Here is a 22790-nt window from a genome sequence, read left to right as displayed (position 1 = left end):
TAAAAATGTGTCTGATGTCGGTCAGAGTAAACTTAATAGATTGTCTGGAGACAATAGGAAACTCCTGAGAGGGAGTCTCACCTTGCAGCAGTATACCTTCACCATCCAGCACAGAAAGCGTTCTCAAAACACTAGTGCAGATGGTTTATCATGGCAAGGTGAACAAGTGGTCAGTAGCACAGCATTGAGTCGGTGAAGTGGGTCACCGCCCCTTGTGTGCCATTTGCCGAGGTAGATGTCATGTTTAAATACAGAAAGGAGGATCACAAATTATATGTGATCTAAGGTGTGGTGATTACCTGCAGGAATAATCACCAATAATGTTTTCAAGTGACTGTATATATATATATATATATATATATACTTTTGTATTCTTTCAGCTTAGATGTGACAAAATGGCTGACAGGCAGAGTCCTGTGTTTAACCTCCATACATCGAGGCTTGGGGAGATCTGCAGACCATAAAGTTTGGGATGACATGTGCAATGACCAGACCAGAGGTTATAAATATTGATAAAAGGGAGATGTCAGGGAAATCACCATTTCTCCTGTGAGCTGACCTCAGAGTGGTCTATAGTCCAAAAAATAAATTGTCTGTGGTCTGGGACCCTGACATGAAGTTGTAAAAGGGGATTGCATTTCTACATCAAACACAGATATTGCCAAGCTCTGGACATTGAGGACTGATAACCCCAATTTGTCTGTTATATCAACAGGGGCTCTCTGTAAACAGACCAGGGAAGGGTGACCAAATGTCCTGATTGGAATGCAGGAATCCTATTTCCTGGCTAGTGTCATAAACCTATAGAACTTCAAATTCACAACTCCAGGCTTAGGAAGATGTGACACCCACAGCCCAGACCACACTCTCTTTGAAAGAGATTCATACAGTATGCCTTTGGGCTTCACCCCTGCCTGTTGCCAAGCACCAAGTATGTAAAACTGGTGTATGTGTAGTGTCCAGCAGGGAAGTAGTTAAGAATCCCAAGGGAGGGGGCTGCGGGAGATGAAGACTATTCTGTCTCCCTCATGGGGACACAAAATGTGTGCATCTCTTGGGGACTCAACAATGTTGGAGATGACCTGAGTTATTCTGTGAAATCCCCCACAACAGAAACACCTAAGTTCGTTTGAGTAAGTGAGTTAGGGTTTCTGAATTTTTTATTTCTTTTCATTTATTGAGATTGCTGTATTCTGTGAGTGTTTTTAAAATATTCTTAATAATCTTTGTAACCTTTTGTATCTGAAGCTCTGAAGTATTCTTGAAATTAAACATCTAATTTTAATTCTGATTCTGTGATTCTTATGAGCTCAGGGCCCGTGTGGCTCACGTCTACCTACTTTTCTAAGTATTGTAGTGTGTGTGTGACAGGCAAAGCAAAAGACACCTGCAACGTCCGTAATACGTTGAAAAGTCATTGCTGGTGGCAGTTGAAGGTGTTTTATTAATACTGTGTGTCCAAAAGTGACCCCCACGTCGCATGTGGCAACTCTCAAATAGGCGTATTTGTGGAATTGGCCAGCAGCGTCGTGACAGTCAGGAAATGTTTTCAAGGAGGGTGTGTGACACACACTGCACAGACTGGAAAAATCATTTGATGGTGAGCTGCAAATGGATTTGAATCTGACTGGCGTCTGCAAAGATTTTTGCATGGCGTACACAGACTTGCATTGGGAGGTTTTTCACTCTGTCTGGGCGGCGACTATCTGATTGCAGACCTCTGCAAATTCACAGAGGAGCGATCAGATTTGAATTACAGTAGGCCCTATGTCAGCACTTTGCACAGATTTAGAATCAGGTCCAAACTATATTCATATAGTTATCTCTATGAATATTGATATAGTACAAAATAAGTGAAACATAATCAGGGTGTACAGGAGATTGTTCATATAGACGTCTTACCAGTCTGCGAAAAACGAGCACCTGAGGTCCTATGACGTTGCTGACATTGAAGATTTCCATGAGATGAATACAGAAGAATATGTAGTCCACAGAGAGGAATACCCGGCCCAGATAAACTGTATCAGTGCGGACCAATCTAGGAGAGTAGTAGAATCAGTGCAACAGTTTAATCGTAGAATATGGTTATCGGACAAATTCACAATATTCTCCAACTGTTCACTGGAGACTCAAGATCCATTCCTGGCACACAGATAACAGAGCATCTCTGCCTACACACAGTCCATCTCTACCTATCTAACTACACCAAGGCCATCCCAGCCTACACCCAGACCATCTTTACCTACAGTATCTACCTACACCCAGGTCATCTCTGTCTACACAAAGTCTTTCTCTACCTTCCCCCAGGCCATCCCTGCCTATACCCAGACCATCTCTGCCTACACCCAGACCATCTCTGCCTACACAAAGACCATCTCTGCCTACACCCAGTCCATCTCTTCCTTTCTACCTACACCAAGGACATCCCTGCCTACACCCATGCCATCTCTGCCTACACCAAGACCATCTATACCTACCTACCTACACCCAGGCCATCCCTGCCTACACACAGAGCAACTCTGACTACACCCATCTAACCATCTCTGTATACACAAAGACCATTTCTACCTACACCCAGACCACCTCTACCTATCAACCTACATCCAAGCCATCTCTGTCTACACCCAGACCATCTCTGCCTACACCCTGACTATCTATACCTGTCTACCTATACCCAGGCCCTCTCTGCCTACACCCAGGCCATCCCTGCCTACAGGCAGACCTTCCCTGCCTACACCCAGACCATCTATACCTATCTGCCTACACCCAGGCCATCTCTGCCTAGACCCAAACCATCTACAGTATACCTATCTACCTACACCCAGACCATCTCTCTACCTTTCTACCTACATCCAGTCCATCCCTGCCTACACCCAGACCATCCCTGCCTATACCTTGACTATCTCTACCTATCTAACTACACCCAGTCCATCTCTGTCTACACAACAACCAACTCTGCCTACACCCAGACCATCTCTACCTATCTACCTACACCCAGGCCATCTCTGTCTACACCAATACCATTGCTGCCTACACCCAGACCATCTCTACCTATCTACCGACACCCAAGCCATCTCTGTCTACACCCATACCATCTCTGCCTACACCCAGATCATCTCTGCCTACACAAAGACCATCTCTGCCTACACCCAGGCCATCTCTACCTAACTACACTCAGTCCATCTCTGTCTACACAAAGACCATCTCTACCTATCTACCTGCACCCAGGCCATCCCTGCCTTCTCCCAGGCCATCTGTTCCTACTCCCAGACCATCTCTGCCTTCTCCCAGGCCATCTCTCCCTACACCCATGCTATCTCTACCAATGCTTTGACCATTCCTTCCTATTCCGAAACCATCTTTTCCTACGCCCAGGCCATCTTTGCTTACACCCAGGCCATCTCTGCTTACACCGAGGCCATCTCTGCCTACAACCAGGCCATCTCTGCCTACAGCCAGGCCATCTCTGCTTACACCTAGGCCATCTCTGCCTACAACCAGGACATCTCTGCCTGAAACCAGGCCTTCTCTACCTATACCTTGACCATCCCTACCTATTCTGAAACCACCGTTGCCATTGCTCAGACCATTTCTGCCTACACCAAAGCCATCTATGCCTATACCCAGACCCTCTATACCTATCTACCTACACCCATGCTGTAAAGCTATGAGACAGAGGGTAAAACTGTATTTATGGTATTTCAATCTTTATAGCATTTAAAATACTTTTTATTCCATGTGTGTGTTGATTCGTTAGCCTATATATTCTGTACTATAATATTACTCAGGTAAATACAGATGGGCTGTGACCTGGCACATAGTGCTGCCATGTATGTTATTGTAGGAGGATGCCAGTCTGTGTATGAGGTGTTACTCAGGTAACTACAGGTGTGCTGTGACCTGGCACATAGTGCTGTCATGTTATGTTATTGTAGGAGGAGGCCATTCTGTGTATGAGGTATTACTCAGGTAAATACAGGTATGCTGTGACCTGACACATAGTGCTGTCATGTTATGTTATTGTAGGGGGATGCCAGTCTGTGTATGAGGTATTACTCAGGTAAATACAGGTGTGCTGTGACCTGGCACTTAGTGCTGTCATGTTATGTTATTGTAGGAGGATGCCAGTCTCTGCATGAGGTATTACTCAGGTAAATACAGGGGTGCTGTGACCTGACACATAGTGCTGTCATGTTATGTTATTGTAGGAGGATGCCAGTCTGTGTATGAGGTATTACTCAGGTAAATACAGGTGTGCTGTGACCTGGCACCTAGTGCTGTCATGTTATGTTATTGTAGGAGGATGCCATTCTGTATATGAGGTGTTACTCAGGTAACTACAGGTGTGCTGTGACCTGGCACCTAGTGCTGTCATGTCATGTTATTGTAGGAGGATGCCAGTCTGTGTAAGAGGTATTACTCAGGTAAATACAGGTGTGCTGTGACCTGGCACCTAGTGCTTTCATGTAATGTTATTGTAGGAGGATGTCAGTCTGTGTATGAGGTATAACTCAGGTAACTACAGGTGTGCTGTGACCTGGCACATAGTGCTGTCATGTTATGTTATTGTAGGAGGATGTCAGTCTGTGTATGAGGTATAACTCAGGTAACTACAGGTGTGCTGTGACCTGGCACATAGTGCTGTTATGTTATATTATTGTAGGAGGATGCCAGTCTGTGTATGAGGTGTTACTCAGGTAAATACAGGTGTGCTGTGACCTGGCACATAGTGCTGTCATGTTATGTTATTGTAGGAGGAGGCCATTCTGTGTATGAGGTATTACTCAGGTAAATACAGGTGTGCTGTGACCTGGCACATAGTGCTGTCATGTTATGTTATTGTAGGAGGATACCAGTCTGTGTATGAGGTATTACTCAGGTAAATACAGGTGTGCTGTGACCTGGCACATAGTGCTGTCATGTTATATTATTGTAGGAGGATGCCAGTCTACGTATGAGGTGTTACTCAGGTAAATACAGGTGTGCTGTGACCTGGCACATAGTGCTGTCATGTTATGTTATTGTAGGAGGATGCCAGTCTGTGTATGAGGTATTACTCAGGTAAATACAGATGTGCTGTGACCTGGCACATTGTGCTGTCATGTTATGTTATTGTAGGAGGATGCCAGTCTGTGTATGAGGTATTACTCAGGTAATACAGGTGTGCTGTGACCTGGCACATAGTGCTGTCAAGTTATGTTATTGTAGGAGAATGCCAGTCTGTGTATGAGGTGTTACTCAGGTAAATACAGGTGTGATGTGACCTGGCACATAGTGCTGTCATGTTATGTTATTGTAGGAGGATGCCATTCTGTGTATGAGGTGTTACTCAGGTAAATACAGGTGTGATGTGACCTGGCACATAGTGCTGTCATGTTATGTTATTGTAGGAGAATGCCAGTCTGTGTATGAGGTATTACTTGGTAAGTACAGGTGTGCTGTGACCTATGACATAGTGCTGTCAGGTTATGTTATTGTAGGAGGATGTCATTCTGTGCATGAGGTTACAAGTCATCATGGAAAATCCTGTTTAACCCATCTATTATCCTTATATGGTCACACAGGAAGTATGAGGGCCAGGTAACCTCTCTCTGAAGCTTCTCCTCCACAGGGGACATTCAGGACTTAAACCAATTTCCCTGTCGTTGTTCCTTCAGTTTACTGTCTTCTGTTACATCCGGTATCCGTTCACATGGTCGACCATGTTATGGTCGACAGTCATTAGGTCGACCACTATTGGTCGACATTGGCATGGTCGACATGGACACATGGTCGACATGTGAAAATGGTCGACACATGAAAAGGTCGACATGATTTTTTTTACTTTTTTTTTTTCTGGGAAACTTTTCCATACTTTACGATCCACATGGACTACGATTGGAACGGTAATCTGTGCCGAGCGAAGCGGTAGCGGAGCGAAGGCACCATGCCCGAAGCATGGCGAGCGAAGCGAGCCATGCGAGGGGACGCGGTGCACTAATTGGGTTTCCCAGTCACTTTACGCAAAAAGCGACACCAAAAAAAGTAAAAAAACTCATGTCGACCTTTCATGTGTCGACCATTTTCATGTGTCGACCATGTGTCCATGTCGACCATGTCAATGTCGACCAATAGTGGTCGACCTAATGACTGTCGACCATAACATGGTCAACCATTCATACCGGAACCGTTACATCCTGGTCTCTCACAGACAAGTCAGAGCATGACCCAGCATGTGGTCAGCAGGAGATGGCCAGCTGTGGGAGGCAGTAGGGAAATACCTTAGGTGGGATCCCACCAATCAGGAACCTGATCCCCAGGTGAGCGCGGCATGATGGGCATTTGGAAGGTTATAAAAGAGGTTATGCAGGTCAGCTCATGATGTTAATTGCAGGACTCTGGCTAAGGGGTTATACTCTGCCAGGGTACCTTATGAAACGCATCAACAGTGCTGTGTGGATTTATACGTATTTACTACTGCATGGATGTTTACACATATTCTCCTGTGGACTAATTTGCTATCACTGCTGTGTGTACTCAGTGAAAGTTCTTCCGTGTGGACTTGTTTATCTGTAACTTCTGTGTGGAATTGCTGTGGACCTAAAACCTCTACTGGGACTTACTATCTGGACTTCTACCTGTGTATTGTTTCTGGGCTATATTTACTTCTGTTTCCTGTGTGATATCTGTCCCTGTGTGCAGTGAGAAACAAACCATCACTTCGGTTTCATCGGCTCTGTGTCTGAGTGATTAGAAGAACCCTGTATCCTCACATTTGGTGGCAGCGGTGGGATCATTCAGACACCAAACAACGACCACAGGAAGCGTGAAGGCACAGCAGGGAACAGAGGATCAGGCCATATGTATTGCAGATGATCTGCAGTGAGGTGGTAGCAAGTGAGCAGGTGTCAGTCCTGTGCAAGATAAAATGTTTCTAAGGAAAGAAAATGAATGCCTCAAGTCTCCCAGGCAGAGGCGTAACTAAGAGGGGTCGAGCAGGGCACATGCCCTGAGTGCCTTGGCAGGCCCAGCAGAGGGGGCGCCGCCGGTGGCCAGGGCATCATGCCCACTCACCCCCGCAATGTCTCTGCTTGACCCCAACCCGGCCCCCATCCCGCTGCTAGTGCTATGTGAGGGGAGGAGAGCGCAGCGCCTCTCCTGCCCCTCAATGTGCTGTGACCTGGTCTCTGTTTGTTAGCCAATAAGAGCTTGCGGACCGGCTCTTGATTAGCTGCCGGTCCGCGAGCTCTGATTGGCTAAGGTACTGGCACCAACATACCCGCCGCCGGAGACTGGACTGTCTTCATTGAGCAGCATTGAGGGGCAGGAGAGGCACTGCACTGCGCTCTCCTCCCCTCACATTACAGAGGCAGCGGTAAGTCAGCCAGCGGGTGAGCGGGGGGGGGGGGGGGGGGGGGGGGGGGGGAGCGGGGGTAATGTGTATCTTTGGGCACTGTTTATCTGGCACTGTGGGGCAATATGTATCTGGCACTGTGGGGGCAATGTGTATCTGGCACTGTGGGGCACTGTATCTGGCACTGTGGGGGCAATGTGTATCTGGCACTGTGGGGGCAATTGTGTATCTGGCACTGTGGGGGCAATGTGTATCTGGCACTGTGGGGGCAATGTGTATCTGGCACTGTGGGGCACTGAGTATCTGGCACTGTGGGGCAAGTCTGTATCTGGCACAATGGGGCAATGTGTATCTGGCACTGTGGGGCAATGTGTATCTGGCACTGTGGGGCACTGTTTATCTGGCACTGTGGGGCAATTGTGTTTCTGGCACTGTGGGGCAATATGTTTCTGGCACTGTGGGGCAATATGTTTCTGGCACTGTGGGGCAATTGTGTATCTGGCACTGTGGGGCAATTGTGTATAAGGCACTGTGGGGCAATTGTGTATCTGGCACTGTGTACTGTGTAAAAAGGGGACTCTGCATGCGTACTGTGCAAAAAAATAAGATTTTAAACCTACCGGTAAATATTTTTCTCCTAGTCCGCAGAGGATGCTGGGGACTCCGTAAGGACCATGGGGTATAGACGGGCTCCGCAGGAGACATGGGCACTATAAAGAACTTTTAGTATGGGTGTGCACTGGCTCCTCCCTCTATGCCCCTCCTCCAGACCTCAGTTAGAGAAACTGTGCCCAGAGGAGATGGACAATAAGAGGAAAGGATTTTGTTAATCTAAGGGCAAGATTCATACCAGCCCACACCATCCACACCGTATAACCTGGAATATATGCAACCAGTTAACAGTATGAACAAAAAAAACAGTATCAGTCAAAGACCAATCTCAACTGTAACACAACCCTTATGTAAGCAGCAACTATATACAAGTCTTGCAGATTTAGTCCGCACCGGGACGGGCGCCCAACATCCTCTACGGACTAGGAGAAAAAGATTTACAGGTAGGTTTAAAATCTTATTTTCTCTTACGTCCTAGAGGATGCTGGGGACTCCGTAAGTACCATGGTGTTTATACCAAAGCTTCAAACCGGGCGGGAGAGTGTGGATGACTCTGCAGCACCGATTGAGCAAATGCGAGGTCCTCATCAGCCAAGGTATCAAACTTGTAGAATTTTGCAAAAGTGTTTGAACCCGACCAAGTAGCTGCTCGGCAAAGCTGTAATGCCGAGACGCCTCGGGGCAGCCGCCCAAGAAGAGCCCACCTTCCTAGTGGAATAGGCCTTTACCGAATTTGGTACCAACAATCCAGTCGTAGAATGAGCCTGCTGAATCGTGTTACAGATCCAGCGAGCAATAGTCTGCTTAGAAGCAGGAGCGCCAACCTTGTTGGCTGCATACAGGACAAACAGAGCCTCTGTTTTCCTAACCCTAGCCGTCCTGGCTACATAAATTTTTAAGGCCCTGACTACATACAGGGACTTGGAGTCCTCCAAGTCACCCGTCGGCACAGGGACCACAATAGGTTGGTTCATATGAAATGAAGAAACCACCTTAGGCAAAAATTGAGGACGAGTCCTCAACTCTGCTCTATCCACATGGAAAATCAAATAGCGGCTCTTGTGAGACAAGGCCGCCAATTCGGACACCCGCCTTGCAGATGCCAAGGCCAATAACATGACCACCTTCCAAGTGAGAAAATTTAATTCAACCGTTTGAAGAGGTTCAAACCAGTGAGATTTCAGGAACCTTCACACCACGTCAAGGTCCCATGGTGCCACTGGGGGCACAAAAGGAGGCTGGATGTACAGCACTCCTTTCACAAAAGTCTGGACTTCTGGGAGAGAAGCCAATTCTTTCTGAAAGAATATAGATAGGGACAAAAATCTGTACCTTAATGGAGCCTAACTTCAGGCCCATATCCACTCCTGTCTGTAGAAAGTGGAGAAAATGGCCCAGATGGAAATCTTCCGTAGGAGCATTCTTGGCTTCACACCAAGATACATACTTCCTCCAGATACGGTGATAATGTTTTGCCGTTACCTCCTTCCTAGCCTTTATCAGAGTAGGGATGACTTCCTCCGGAATATCTTTCCCAGCTAGGATTTGGTGTTCAACCGCCATGCCGTCAAACGTAACCGCGGTAAGTCTTGGAACACACAGGGCCCCTGTTGCAACAGGTCCTCCCTGGGAGGAAAAGGCCATGGATCTTCTGAGAGCATTTCCTGAAGATCTGAATACCAGGCCCTTCGAGGCCAATCTGGAACAATGAGTATTGTCTGCACTCTTTTTCGTCTTATGATTCTCAATATTTTTGAAATGAGAGGCAGAGGAGGGAACACATAGACCGACTGAAACACCCATGGTGTCACCAGGGTGTCTACCGCTACTGCCTGTGGGTCCCTTGACCTGGCACAATACCTCCGAAGCTTCTTGTTGAGGTGTGACGCCATCATGTCTATTTGCGGAAGTCCCCAAAGACTCGATATTTCTGTAAAAACTTCCTGATGAAGTCCCCACTCTCCTGGATGGAGATCGTGTCTGCTGAGGAAGTCTGCTTCCCAGTTGTCCACTCCCAGAATGAAGACTGCTGACAGAACGCTTACGTGATTTTCCGCCCAGCAAAGAATCCTGGTGGCTTCCGCCATTGCCACTCTGCTCCTTGTCCCGCCTTGGCGGTTTACATGAGCCAAGGCTGTGACGTTGTCTGATTAAATCAGAACTGGTAGGTCGCGAAGAAGATTCTCCGCTTGTCGTAGGTCGTTGTATATGGCCCTCAATTCCAGTACGTTGATGTGTAGACAAGCCTCCTGGCTTGACCACAGTCCTTGAAAATTTCTTCCTTGTGTGACCACTCCCCATCCTCGGAGGCTCGCGTCCGTGGTTATCAGAACCCAGTCCTGAATGCCGAACCTGCGACCCTCTAGAAGGTGAGCACCCTGCAGCCACCACAGGAGAGACACCCTGGCCCTGGGGGACAGGCTTATCTTTTGATGTATTTGTAGATGGGATCCGGACCACTTGTCCAGAAGGTCCCACTGAAATGTCCTCGCATGGAACCTGCCGAAGGGAATGGCCTCGTAGGCTGCCACCATTTTCCAAAGAACTCGAGTGCATTGATGAACAGACACTCTTTTTGGCTTTATCAGGTCTCTGACCATGTTCTGGAGGCCCTGGGCTTTTTCCATTGGGAGAAAAACCCTCTGCTGTTCCGTGTCCAGATTCATGCCTAGGAATGATAGTTGAGTCATTGGAACCAATTGTGACTTTGGCAGATTGAGAATCCAACCGTACTGTTGTAGCACTCTCAGGGAGAGCGACACGCTCTTCAGCAATTGATCTCTCGATCTCGCCTTTATCAGGAGATCATCCAAGTATGGGATAATTGTGACTCGTCTGCTTAGGAGCACCATCATCTCCGCCATCACCTTGGTGAAAATCCTCGGTGCCGTGGAAAGCCCAAACGGCAACGTCTGAAACTGGTAATGACAGTCCTGTACAGTGAATCTCAGGTACTCCTGATGAGGGGGATATATGGGGACATGAAGGTATGCATCCTTTATGTCTAGTGACACCATAAAATCCCTCCCTTCCAGACTGGATATTACAGCCCGGAGGGATTCAATCTTGAATTTGAACTTTTTCAAGTACAGGTTTAGGGATTTTAGATTTAAAATGGGTCTGACCGAACCATCCGGCTTCGGGACCATGAACAGGTTGAATAGTACCCTTTCCCCTGTTGGACCAGGGGAACCTTGACAATCACTTGCTGTTGACACAGCTTTTGAATTGCAGCTAACACTACTTCCCTCTCCTTGGGAGAAGCTGGCAAGGCCGACTTGAAAAATCGGCGAGGGGGCACCTCTTCGAATTCCAGTTTGCAGCCTTGGGATACAATTTCCATCGCCCAAGGATCCACGTCTGACAGAACCCAGACCTGGCTGAAGAGTCAAAGATGTGCCCCCACCGGTGCAGACTCCTTCAGTGGAGCCCCAGCGTCATGCGGTGGATTTAGCAGAAGCCGGGGAGGACTTCTGCTCCTGGGAACTAGCCGAAGCAGGTGTTCTCTTTCCTCTACCCTTACCTCTGGCGAGGAAGAAGGAGCCCCGACCTCTTCTGGACTTATACGACCGAAAGGACTGCATCTGATATTGTGGAGTTTTCTTTTGCTGTGGGGGAACAAAAGGCAAAAAAGTAGATTTACCCGTGGTAGCTGTGGAAACCATATCCGCGAGACTATCCCAAAATAAAACTTCACCCTTGTAAGGCAAAACCTCCATATGCTTCTTTGAGTTGGCATCACCCGTCCATTGGCGGGTCCACAGGGCTCGCCTAGCAGAAATCACCATGGCGCTGGCTCTCGAACCTAGCAGCCCAACGTCTCTCTGAGCGTCTCTCATATATAAGACTGCATCTTTAATGTGACCTAAGGTTAATAAAATGGTATCCCTGTCTAGGGTATCAATGTCAGCTGACAAGGTATCTGTCCAAGCCGCAACTGCGCTACATACCCATGCCGATGCTATTGCCGTTCTGAGTAAAGCACCCGTATGCGTATAAATAGATTTTAAGGTAGTCTCCTGTCTGCGATCAGCAGGATCCTTGAGGGCTGCCGTGTTTGGAGACGGTAGCACCACCTTCTTGGACAGACGCGTTAAAGCCTTGTCCACCCTGGGCGAAAATTCCCACCATACCCTGTCCTGTGCAGGGAAAGGATACGCCATAAGAATCCTCTTGGGAATCTGCAGTTTTTTGTCTGGAGTTTCCCAAGCTTTTTCAAACAACTCGTTCAGCTCATGAGATGGAGGAAAGGTAACCTCAGGTCTCTTTTCCTTTTACATGCGCACCCTCGTGTCAGGGACAGAGGGGTCATCTGTGATATGCAAAACATCTTTTATTGCAATAATCATATAATGAATACTTTTGGCCACCCTTGGGTGTAACCTTGCATCATCGTAGTCGACACTGGAGTCTGAATCCGTGTCGGTATCAGTGTCTGCTATTTGGGATAGGGGACGTTTTTGCGACCCTGAAGGGCCCCGTGACACAGTCAAAGCTATGGATTGACTCCCTGCTGTTTCCCTGGACTCTGCTTTGTCCAATCTCTTATGTAATAAGGTCACATATTCCACATGTCCATCCAATCATGAGTCGGCGTTACCGACGGAGACACCACAATCATCTGCTTCACCTCCTCCTTGGATGAGCCTTCCGCTTCAGACATGCTGACACACTCGTACCGACACCCCAACACACACAGGGATATATCTATAAGGAGACAGTTCCCCAATAAGGCCCTTTGGAGAGACAGAGAGAGAGAGTATGCCAGCACACACCCAGCGCCAACTGACACTGGAAACAATTTCCCAGATGATATAGCGCTTTTTATATATATATATATATATATATATATATATATATATATATATAATTACTGTGCAATACACTCACTGCACCTTATAAGTGCCCCCCCCCCCCCTCTTTTCAGCCCTCTGTCACCGTGTACAGCAGGGGAGAGTCCGGGGAGCCAGCTTCTCTGCAGTGTTCTGTGGAGAAAATGGCGCTGGTTAGTGCTGAGGGTCCAAGCTCCGCCCCCTCCAGCGGCGGGCTTCAGTCCCGCTCAATTGTACAAACTGGCGGGGGATTTTTATAATTACTGCCTCCGCAGCCCATATACCCTTAAATGCCAGATTAGAGGTTTATATTGTTGCCCAGGGCGCCCCCCCTGCGCCCTGCACCCATCAGTGCCTGCTAGTGTGTGTAGTGTGTGGGAGCAATGGCGCGCAGCGTTACCACTGCACGCTTACCTCAGTGAAGATCTGATGTCTTCTGTCGCCTTGAAGTTTTCTTTTCTTCTTATACTCACCTGGCTTCTATCTTCCGGCTCTACGAGGAGGACGGCGGCGCGGCTCCGGGACGAACGGCGGGGGGAGACCTGCGTTACGAATCCCTCTGGAGCTAATGGTGTCCAGTAGCCTAAGAAGCAGAGCCTATCACTTAAGTAGGTCTGCTTCTCTCTCCTCAGTCCCACGATGCAGGGAGTCTGTTGCCAGCAGAGCTCCCTGAAAATAAAAAAACTAACACAATTCTTTTTCAGAGAAACTCAGGAGAGCTCCCCTGTAATGCACCCAATCTCCTCTGGGCACAGTATCTAACTGGAGTCTGGAGGAGGGGCATAGAGGGAGGAGCCAGTGCACACCCATACTAAAAGTTCTTTATAGTGCCCATGTCTCCTGAAAAGCCCGTCTATACCCCATGGTCCTTACGGAGTCCCCAGCATCCTCTAGGACGTAAGAGAAATTCAATGAAGGTGTGCTGAGAGACGACACAAGGGGTAGGTGATAGGGTGCTGAGAGGCGACACAGGGGGTAGGTGATAGTCATGTTGGCACACCACATTTTCAGTGGCCATGCCCCTTCTGGTATGTGGCCACACCCCTTCTGGTGCATGGCCATGCCCATTTTTTGGGTGCACAACTTTGGCGCGCGCACACATACTTCATTTTGTGGGAGGGGGGTTTGGTTTGCGCCACTCTTCATCTTGCCCTGGGCTCCGAAAACCCTAGTTAAACCTCAAGTCTCCCAGGGCAGTGGAGCTCGTGGATGGAGGTGTGTCGGTGTATCGGCAGGCTGGTAAGCCGGATCTGTTATTGAGTGCTATAAAGATGCAGTACATTTGGGAGTACTGGAATGAAGCTATGCGGATGATCAGTGGCTGGAGAGTATCCAGCATACAGGACAAGTTGTGTTACCTGGGGGATGCATTCCTGCACTGTAAAAGTGAGGCAGCCTCATGGAATCTGCTGGGGGAGCCAGAGTTTGTAGAATTCACAGAGGAAGTGAGTGCTACAGTGACCCAAATGATGCAGAGAAGCCGATATTCTGAGGCTGAAAGGCAAGTCCAGAATCAATTATCTTCTGGGTTAGAGCCAGAGGAAATATCCAAAATGGCGCCGCTGCAACCCGGGCAGATGACTGAGGGGTCCGCCTTGCAAGTGCCTGTTACCAAGGGAGCAAAGTCATTGTCAACGGGGCCCATAACCACATTGGAAGAGATGAGCATGGAGGAGCTGATAGCAGAATGCCAGCTGCGAGGCATCCCTTTCCAATTCTGCACTCGCAGGGAAATCCTCCAGCTTATTCTCCAGGATCAGCGGAATCCAACAAAAGCGTTCACCGATTACCGGACGTGGATCCTCCATCTCGGCCCAGGGATGAGTGTGTGGGAACAGCTGGAGTGTCTGGAGGAGTGCTTCATTGTGGCAGAGGAAGAGGCAATGGATCAGGGGCTCCTGGATACCCCAGCATGGTGAGACCAGTGTTGCAGGGTGGATGCAGAAAGGCACCGTCTGCAACAGCTTCTCCCACACCCAATGGAAGCAGTTGCCCAGTGTCCTATGCAGGGAGAGGCTAGCGCTGAAGTGAAGGCTATGCCCACAATACAGGCATCCTAGGAGGAGCTGTGCTACTCCTTCCCTTTTGTTGAGGTGGAAGATGTAGACCTAGTAACCAGCTGCCAGGGAATCAATGAAGACTGTGCCCCAGAGATCACCATGGATGGGGGAGTATTGTTCCACTCCCCGACTACAAACATACCAGTCACGGATGGCCTTTTGCTCCAGGATGCCCAGCTTATTCAGCTGGGGGAGGCTCATCGCGATGGATTGGCAACGGCAGCCCCATTCATTTCACCGTGGAAGGCTGATGAGAAAATGCCCTGTGTATCTCCTGCTACCCTAACTCCACAAGAAGATTATGAAGGATTATTCCATTTTAACGATTTGGGGAATGAGGAGCTGCGATGTGAATACTGGTACGTACCCTGTGATTCAACAGTGACATTGGTAGCAGAGACTGGTACCATAATATCAGAGCAGGAACCAGAAAAGGATGTGTTGCACCACCGTAATACCTGTGACAGTGTTGTGGACTATAACTATGTGCCGAGGGATGTGCCTGCCTTAAGCCAGACCCAAGCAACTACAGATCAAGTGGAGGTTGGGAGATGCCGCTTTCTATCTCGTCTCCTTTACCAGGGTGAAGGCACAGTGCCACCCGCTCCCCTTCCATCTGCAGAGCAAGAGAAAGTTGTGGAGATACTTGTGGAAGCTTCAGTTGTTAAAACCCTGACTGGTACCCCACCAGCTACCAAGCGCACAGGACTGGCGGGGGAGGAGGTTATCCAGGAGGAGAAGTGTGCAGAAGGAGCTGCAGGGGAGATACCGGGTTATGAGGGGGGGGGGGGGCACTGGCACAGGACTGGCGGGGGAGGAGGTTATCCAGGAGCAGGAGTGCACAGAAGGAGCTGCAGGTGAGGGGGGAGCGCTGGCACAGGACTGGCGGGGGAGGAGGTTATCCAGGAGGAGGAGTGCACAGAAGGAGCTGCAGGTGAGGGGGGGGGGGGGGCACTGGAACAGGACTGGCGGGGGAGGAGGTTATCCAGGAGGAGGAGTGCGCAGAAGGAGCTGCAGGTGAGGGGGGAGCGCTGGAACAGGACTGGCGGGGGAGGAGGTTATCCAGGAGGAGGAGTGTGCAGAAGGAGCTGCAGGTGAGGGGGGAGCGCTGGAACAGGACTGGCGGGGGAGGAGGTTATCCAGGAGGAGGAGTGCACAGAAGGAGCTGCAGGTGAGGGGGGAGCGCTGGAACAGGACTGGCGGGGGAGGAGGTTATCTAGGAGGAGGAGTGCGCAGAAGGAGCTGCAGGTGAGGGGGGAGCGCTGGAACAGGACTGGCGGGGGAGGAGGTTATCCAGGAGGAGGAGTGCGCAGAAGGAGCTGCAGGTGAGGGGGGAGCGCTGGAACAGGACTGGCGGGGGAGGAGGTTATCCAGGAGGAGGAGTGCACAGAAGGAGCTGCAGGTGAGGGGGGAGCGCTGGAACAGGACTGGCGGGGGAGGAGGTTATCCAGGAGGAGGAGTGCACAGAAGGAGCTGCAGGTGAGATACTGGCTTTTGAGGGGGGAGCACGGGCACAGGACCAGCCTGTGCTGGTGACTCCCCTGCAGCCACCAGCTGCACTGTTCCTGAGGGAGGGTCCATCCCCAGCACTGGGCATTGAGCCCACATGTTGTACTTAAATTTGCCAGCCCCCTAGTTGGGGTTTGAGGAAGGAAGGACTGGACAGAGTTGCGGAAGTGCTGGAGGCAGAACCCCAACATTGGCCTGCCTTTAGGCAACTGTTCCTTGTGCAAGGTGGGGAGGTGGAAGGTACACCCCATTGTGCCAGAGGCACAGGTATTAGTACACCCAATAGGTGGGCCGGGAGTAAGAGTTTGCAATGTTGCGGAGTGGGGATACCCAACATCTGAATTGCTTAATCCCCTGCTGGTGAAAATGAATGTGTCATATTGTAATATTGTCCTTGCTGGTTGTCTAACAATACTGCCTCTTACCACATGGGTCTGGTGTGACATCACCCTGTGGGACTCAGGTGGTACACACACGCATGATATTCTCTCCCCTGTACCCACCGCTCCTGGGTGGTAATGTTTCCTCAACACTTCAGAACAGGAATAAAAAAGTAGAGGAAGGAATGTAAAGATATAGGCAGGGGCTAATACTGTATTTGTGGTGTTTCAATCTGTATAGCGTTTAATGTACTTTTTATTCCTTCTGTTCCCATGTCTCTCTGGCTTGTGTCACTATTACCCCATGTGTGTGTTCTTCCATTAGCCTATATATTCTGTACTATAATCTTACTCAGGTAAATACAGGTGTGCTGTGACCTGGCACCTAGTGCTGTCATGTTATGTTATTGTAGGAGGATGCCAGTCTGTGTATGAGGTATTACTCAGGTAAATACAGGTGTGCTGTGACCTGGCACCTAGTGCTGTCATGTTATGTTATTGTAAGAGGATGCCAGTCTGTGTATGAGGTGTTACTCAGGTAAATACAGGTGTGCTGTGACCTGGCACCTAGTGCTGTCATGTTATGTTATTGTAAGAGGATGCCAGTCTGTGTATGAGGTGTTACTCAGGTAAATACAGGTGTGCTGTGACCTGGCACATAGTGCTGTTATGTTATATTATTGTAGGAGGATGCCAGTCTGTGTATGAGGTATTACTCAGGTAAATACAGGTGTGCTGTGACCTGGCACCTAGTGCTGTCATGTTATGTTATTGTAAGAGGATGCCAGTCTGTGTATGAGGTGTTACTCAGGTAAATACAGGTGTGCTGTGACCTGGCACCTAGTGCTGTCATGTTATGTTATTGTAAGAGGATGCCAGTCTGTGTATGAGGTATTACTCAGGTAAATACAGGTGTGCTGTGACCTGGCACCTAGTGCTGTCATGTTATGTTATTGTAGGAGGATGCCATTCTGTGTATGAGGTATTACTCAGGTAAATACAGGTGTGCTGTGACCTGGCACATAGTGCTGTCATGTTATGTTATTGTAGGAGGATGCCAGTCTGTGTATACGGTATTACTCAGGTAAATACAGGTGTGCTGTGACCTGGCACATAGTGCTGTCATGTTATGTTATTGTAGGAGAATGCCATTCTGTGTATGAGGTATTACTCAGGTAAATACAGGTGTGCTGTGACCTGGCACATAGTGCTGTCATGTTATGTTATTGTAGGAGAATGCCATTCTGTGTATGAGGTATTACTCAGGTAAATACAGGTGGGCTGTGACCTGGCACATAGTGCTGTCATGTTATGTTATTGTAGGAGAATGCCATTCTGTGTATGAGGTATTACTCAGGTAAATACAGATGTGTTGTGACCTGGCACATAGTGCTGTCATGTTATGTTATTGTAGGAGGATGCCAGTCTGTGTATGAGGTGTTACTCAGGTAAATGCAGGTGTGCTGTGACCTGGCACATAGTGCTGTTATGTTATGTTATTGTAGGAGGATGCCAGTCTGTGTATGAGGTATTACTCAGGTAAATACAGATGTGTTGTGACCTGGCACATAGTGCTGTCATGTTATGTTATTGTAGGAGGATGCCAGTCTGTGTATGAGGTGTTACTCAGGTAAATACAGGTGTGCTGTGACCTGGCACATAGTGCTGTCATGTTATGTTATTGTAGGAGGATGCCAGTCTGTGTATAAGGTATTACTCAGGTAAATACAGGTGTGCTGTGACCTGGCACATAGTGCTGTCATGTTATGTTATTGTAGGAGGATGCCAGTCTGTGTATGAGGTGTTACTCAGGTAAATACAGGTGTGTTGTGACCTGGCACATAGTGCTGTCATGTTATGTTATTGTAGGAGGATGCCAGTCTGTGTATGAGGTGTTACTCAGGTAAATGCAGGTGTGCTGTGACCTGGCATATAGTGCTGTCATGTTATGTTATTGTAGGAGGATGCCAGTCTGTGTATGAGGTATTACTCAGGTAAATACAGATGTGCTGTGACCTGGCACATAGTGCTGTCATGTTATGTTATTGTAGGAGGATGCCATTCTATGTATGAGGCGTTACTCAGGTAAATACAGGTGGGCTGTGACCTGGCACATAGTGCTGTCATGTTATGTTATTGTAAGAGGATGCCAGTCTGTGTATGAGGTATTACTCAGGTAAATACAGGTGGGCTGTGACCTGGCACCTAGTGCTGTCATGTTATGTTATTGTAGGAGGATGCCAGTCTGTGTATGAGGTATTACCCAGGTAAATCCAGGTGTGCTGTGACCGGGCACATAGTGCTGTCATGTTATGTTATTGTAAGAGGATGCCAGTCTGTGTATGAGGTATTACTCAGGTAAATAAATACAGGTGTGCTGTGACCTGGCACATAGTGCTGTCATGTATGTTATTGTAGGAGGATGCCAGTCTGTGTATGAGGTATTACTCAGGTAAATAAATACAGGTGGGCTGTGACCTGGCACCTAGTGCTGCCATGTTATGTTATTGTAGGAGGATGCCATTCTGTGTATGAGGTATTACTCAGGTAAATACAGGTGTGCTGTGACCTGGCACATAGTGCTGTCATGTTATGTTATTGTAGGAGGATGCCAGTCTGTGTATGAGGTATTACTCAGGTAAATACAGGTGTGCTGTGACCTGGCACATAGTGCTGTCATGTTATGTTATTGTAGGAGGATGCCATTCTATGTATGAGGCGTTACTCAGGTAAATACAGGTGGGCTGTGACCTGGCACATAGTGCTGTCATGTTATGTTATTGTAAGAGGATGCCAGTCTGTGTATGAGGTATTACTCAGGTAAATACAGGTGGGCTGTGACCTGGCACCTAGTGCTGTCATGTTGTTATTGTAGGAGGATGCCAGTCTGTGTATGAGGTATTACCCAGGTAAATACAGGTGTGCTGTGACCTGGCACCTAGTGCTGTCATGTTATGTTATTGTAAGAGGATGCCAGTCTGTGTATGAGGTATTACTCAGGTAAATACAGGTGTGCTGTGACCTGGCACCTAGTGCTGTCATGTTATGTTATTGTAGGAGGATGCCAGTCTGTGTATGAGGTATTACTCAGGTAAATACAGATGTGTTGTGACCTGGCACATAGTGCTGTCATGTTATGTTATTGTAGGAGGATGCCAGTCTGTGTATGAGGTATTACTCAGGTAAATACAGGTGTGCTGTGACCTAGCACTTAGTGCTGTCATGTTATGTTATTGTAGGAGGATGCCAGTCTCTGCATGAGGTATTACTCAGGTAAATACAGGGGTGCTGTGACCTGACACATAGTGCTGTCATGTTATGTTATTGTAGGAGGATGCCAGTCTGTGTATGAGGTATTACTCAGGTAAATACAGGTGTGATGTGACCTGGCACTTAGTGCTGTCATGTTATGTTATTGTAGGAGGATGCCAGTCTCTGCATGAGGTATTACTCAGGTAAATACAGGGGTGCTATGACCTGGCACATAGTGCTGTCATGTTATGTTATTGTAGGAGGATGCCAGTCTGTGTATGAGGTATTACTCAGGTAAATACAGGTGTGCTGTGACCTGGCACTTAGTGCTGTCATGTTATGTTATTGTAGGAGGATGCCAGTTTCTGCATGAGGTATTACTCAGGTAAATACAGGGGTGCTGTGACCTGACACATAGTGCTGTCATGCTATGTTATTGTAGGAGGATGCCAGTCTGTGTATGAGGTATTACTCAGGTAAATACAGGTGTGATGTGACCTGGCACTTAGTGCTGTCATGTTATGTTATTGTAGGAGGATGCCAGTCTCTGCATGAGGTATTACTCAGGTAAATACAGGGGTGCTATGACCTGGCACATAGTGCTATCATGTTATGTTATTGTAGGAGGATGCCAGTCTGTGTATGAGGTATTACTCAGCTAAATACAGGTGTGCTGTGACCTGGCACCTAGTGCTGTCATGTTATGTTATTGTGGGAGGATGCCAGTCTGTGTATGAGGTATTACTCAGCTAAATACAGGTGTGCTGTGACCTGGCACCTAGTGCTGTCATGTTATGTTATTGTAGGAGGATGCCAGTCTGTGTATAAGGTATTACTCAGGTAAATACAGATGTGATGTGACCTGGCACATAGTGCTGTCATGTTATGTTATTGTAGGAGGATGCCAGTCTGTGTATGAGGTATTACTCAGGTAAATACAGGTGTGCTGTGACCCAGCACATCATGTTATGTTATTGTAGGAGGATGCCAATCTGTGTATGAGGTAGTGATGAGCGGGTTCGGTTCCTCGGAATCCGAACACCCCCAACTTCACCCATTTTACACGGGTCCGAGGCAGACTCGGAACCTCCCGCCTTGCTCGGTTAACCCGAGCGCGCCCTAACGTCATCATCCCGCTGTCGGATTCTCGCGAGATTCGCATTCTATATAAGGAGCTGCGCGTCGGCGTCATTTTTCACTTGTGCATTGGAAATGATAGTGAGAGGACGTGGCTGGCGTCCTCTCAGTTTGTTCAGGGGCTGCAAATATCTGTGCTCACTGCTTTATTCTGGGGACCAGCAGTATTATAGGAGGAGTACAGTGCAGAGTTTTGCTGACCAGTGACCACCAGTATTATAGGTTCCCTGCCTGAAAAACGCTCCATATCTGTGCTCAGTGTGCTGCATATATCTGTGCTCACACTGCTTTATTGTGGGGACTGGGGAGTGGGGACCAGCAGTATTATATAGGAGGAGTACAGTGCAGAGTTTTGCTGACCAGTGACCAGTGACCACCAGTATTATACGTTCTCTGCCTGAAAAATGCTCCATATCTGTGCTCAGTGTGCTGCATATATCTGTGCTCACACTGCTTTATTGTGGGGACTGGGGACCACCAGTATTATATAGGAGGAGTACAGTGCAGAGTTTTGCTGACCAGTGACCACCAGTATTATACGTTCTCTGCCTGAAAAACGCTCCATATCTGTGCTGCATTGTAGTATATAGTAGGAGTACAGTGCATAATTTTGCTGACCACCAGTATATAATATATAGCAGTACGGTACAGAAGGCCACTGGTCTACCTACCTCTGTGTCGTCAATTATACTATCCATTCATACCTGTGGTGCATTTCAGTTTTGCACAGTTTGCTGACCACCAGTATTTAATATATAGCTGTACGGTACAGTAGGCCACTGTTCTACCTACCTCTGTGTCGTCAATTATACTATCCATCCATACCTGTGGTGCATTTCAGTTTTGCACAGTTTGCTGACCACCAGTATCTAATATATAGCAGTACGGTACAGAAGGCCACTGCTTTACCTACCTCTGTGTCGTCAAGTATACTATCCATCCATACCTGTGGTGCATTTCAGTTTTGCACAGTTTGCTGACAACCAGTATATAATATATAGCAGTACGGTACAGAAGGCCACTGCTCTACCTACCTCTGTGTTGTCAATTATACTATCCATCCATACCTGTGGTGCATTTCAGTTTTGCACAGTTTGCTGACCACCAGTATCTAATATATAGCAGTACGGTACAGTAGGCCACTGCTCTACCTACCTCTGTGTCGTCAATTATACTATCCATCCATACCTGTGGTGCATTTCAGTTTTGCACAGTTTGCTGACGACCAGTATATAATATATAGCAGTACGGTACAGAAGGCCACTGCTCTACCTACCTCTGTGTCGTCACGTATACTATCCATCCATACCTGTGGTGCATTTCAGTTTTGCACAGTTTGCTGACCACCAGTATATAATATATAGCAGTACAGTACAGTAGGCCACTGGTCTACCTACCTCTGTGTCGTCAATTATACTATCCATCCATACCTGTGGTGCATTTCAGTTTTGCACAGTTTGCTGACCACCAGTATATAATATATAGCAGTACGGTACAGAAGGCCACTGCTCTACCTACCTCTGTGTCGTCAAGTATACTATCCATCCATATCTGTGGTGCATTTCAGTTTTGCACAGTTTGCTGACCACCAGTATATAATATATAGCAGTACGGTACAGTAGGCCACTACTCTACCTATCTCTGTGTCGTCAAGTATACTATCCATCCATCCATA

At 48.0% G+C, this 22790-nt stretch overlaps 1 pseudogene; it reads right to left on the bottom strand.

Moving 5' to 3' along the window:
• Window positions 1-22790, bottom strand: part of LOC134987843 (transient receptor potential cation channel subfamily M member 2-like) — a 539791-nt pseudogene that overhangs the window by 83060 nt on the left and 433941 nt on the right.

This window comes from Pseudophryne corroboree, chromosome 2 (assembly GCF_028390025.1).
Source record: "Pseudophryne corroboree isolate aPseCor3 chromosome 2, aPseCor3.hap2, whole genome shotgun sequence".
NCBI lineage: Eukaryota > Metazoa > Chordata > Amphibia > Anura > Myobatrachidae > Pseudophryne > Pseudophryne corroboree.
This window is presented reverse-complemented; position numbering and strand designations above follow the sequence as displayed.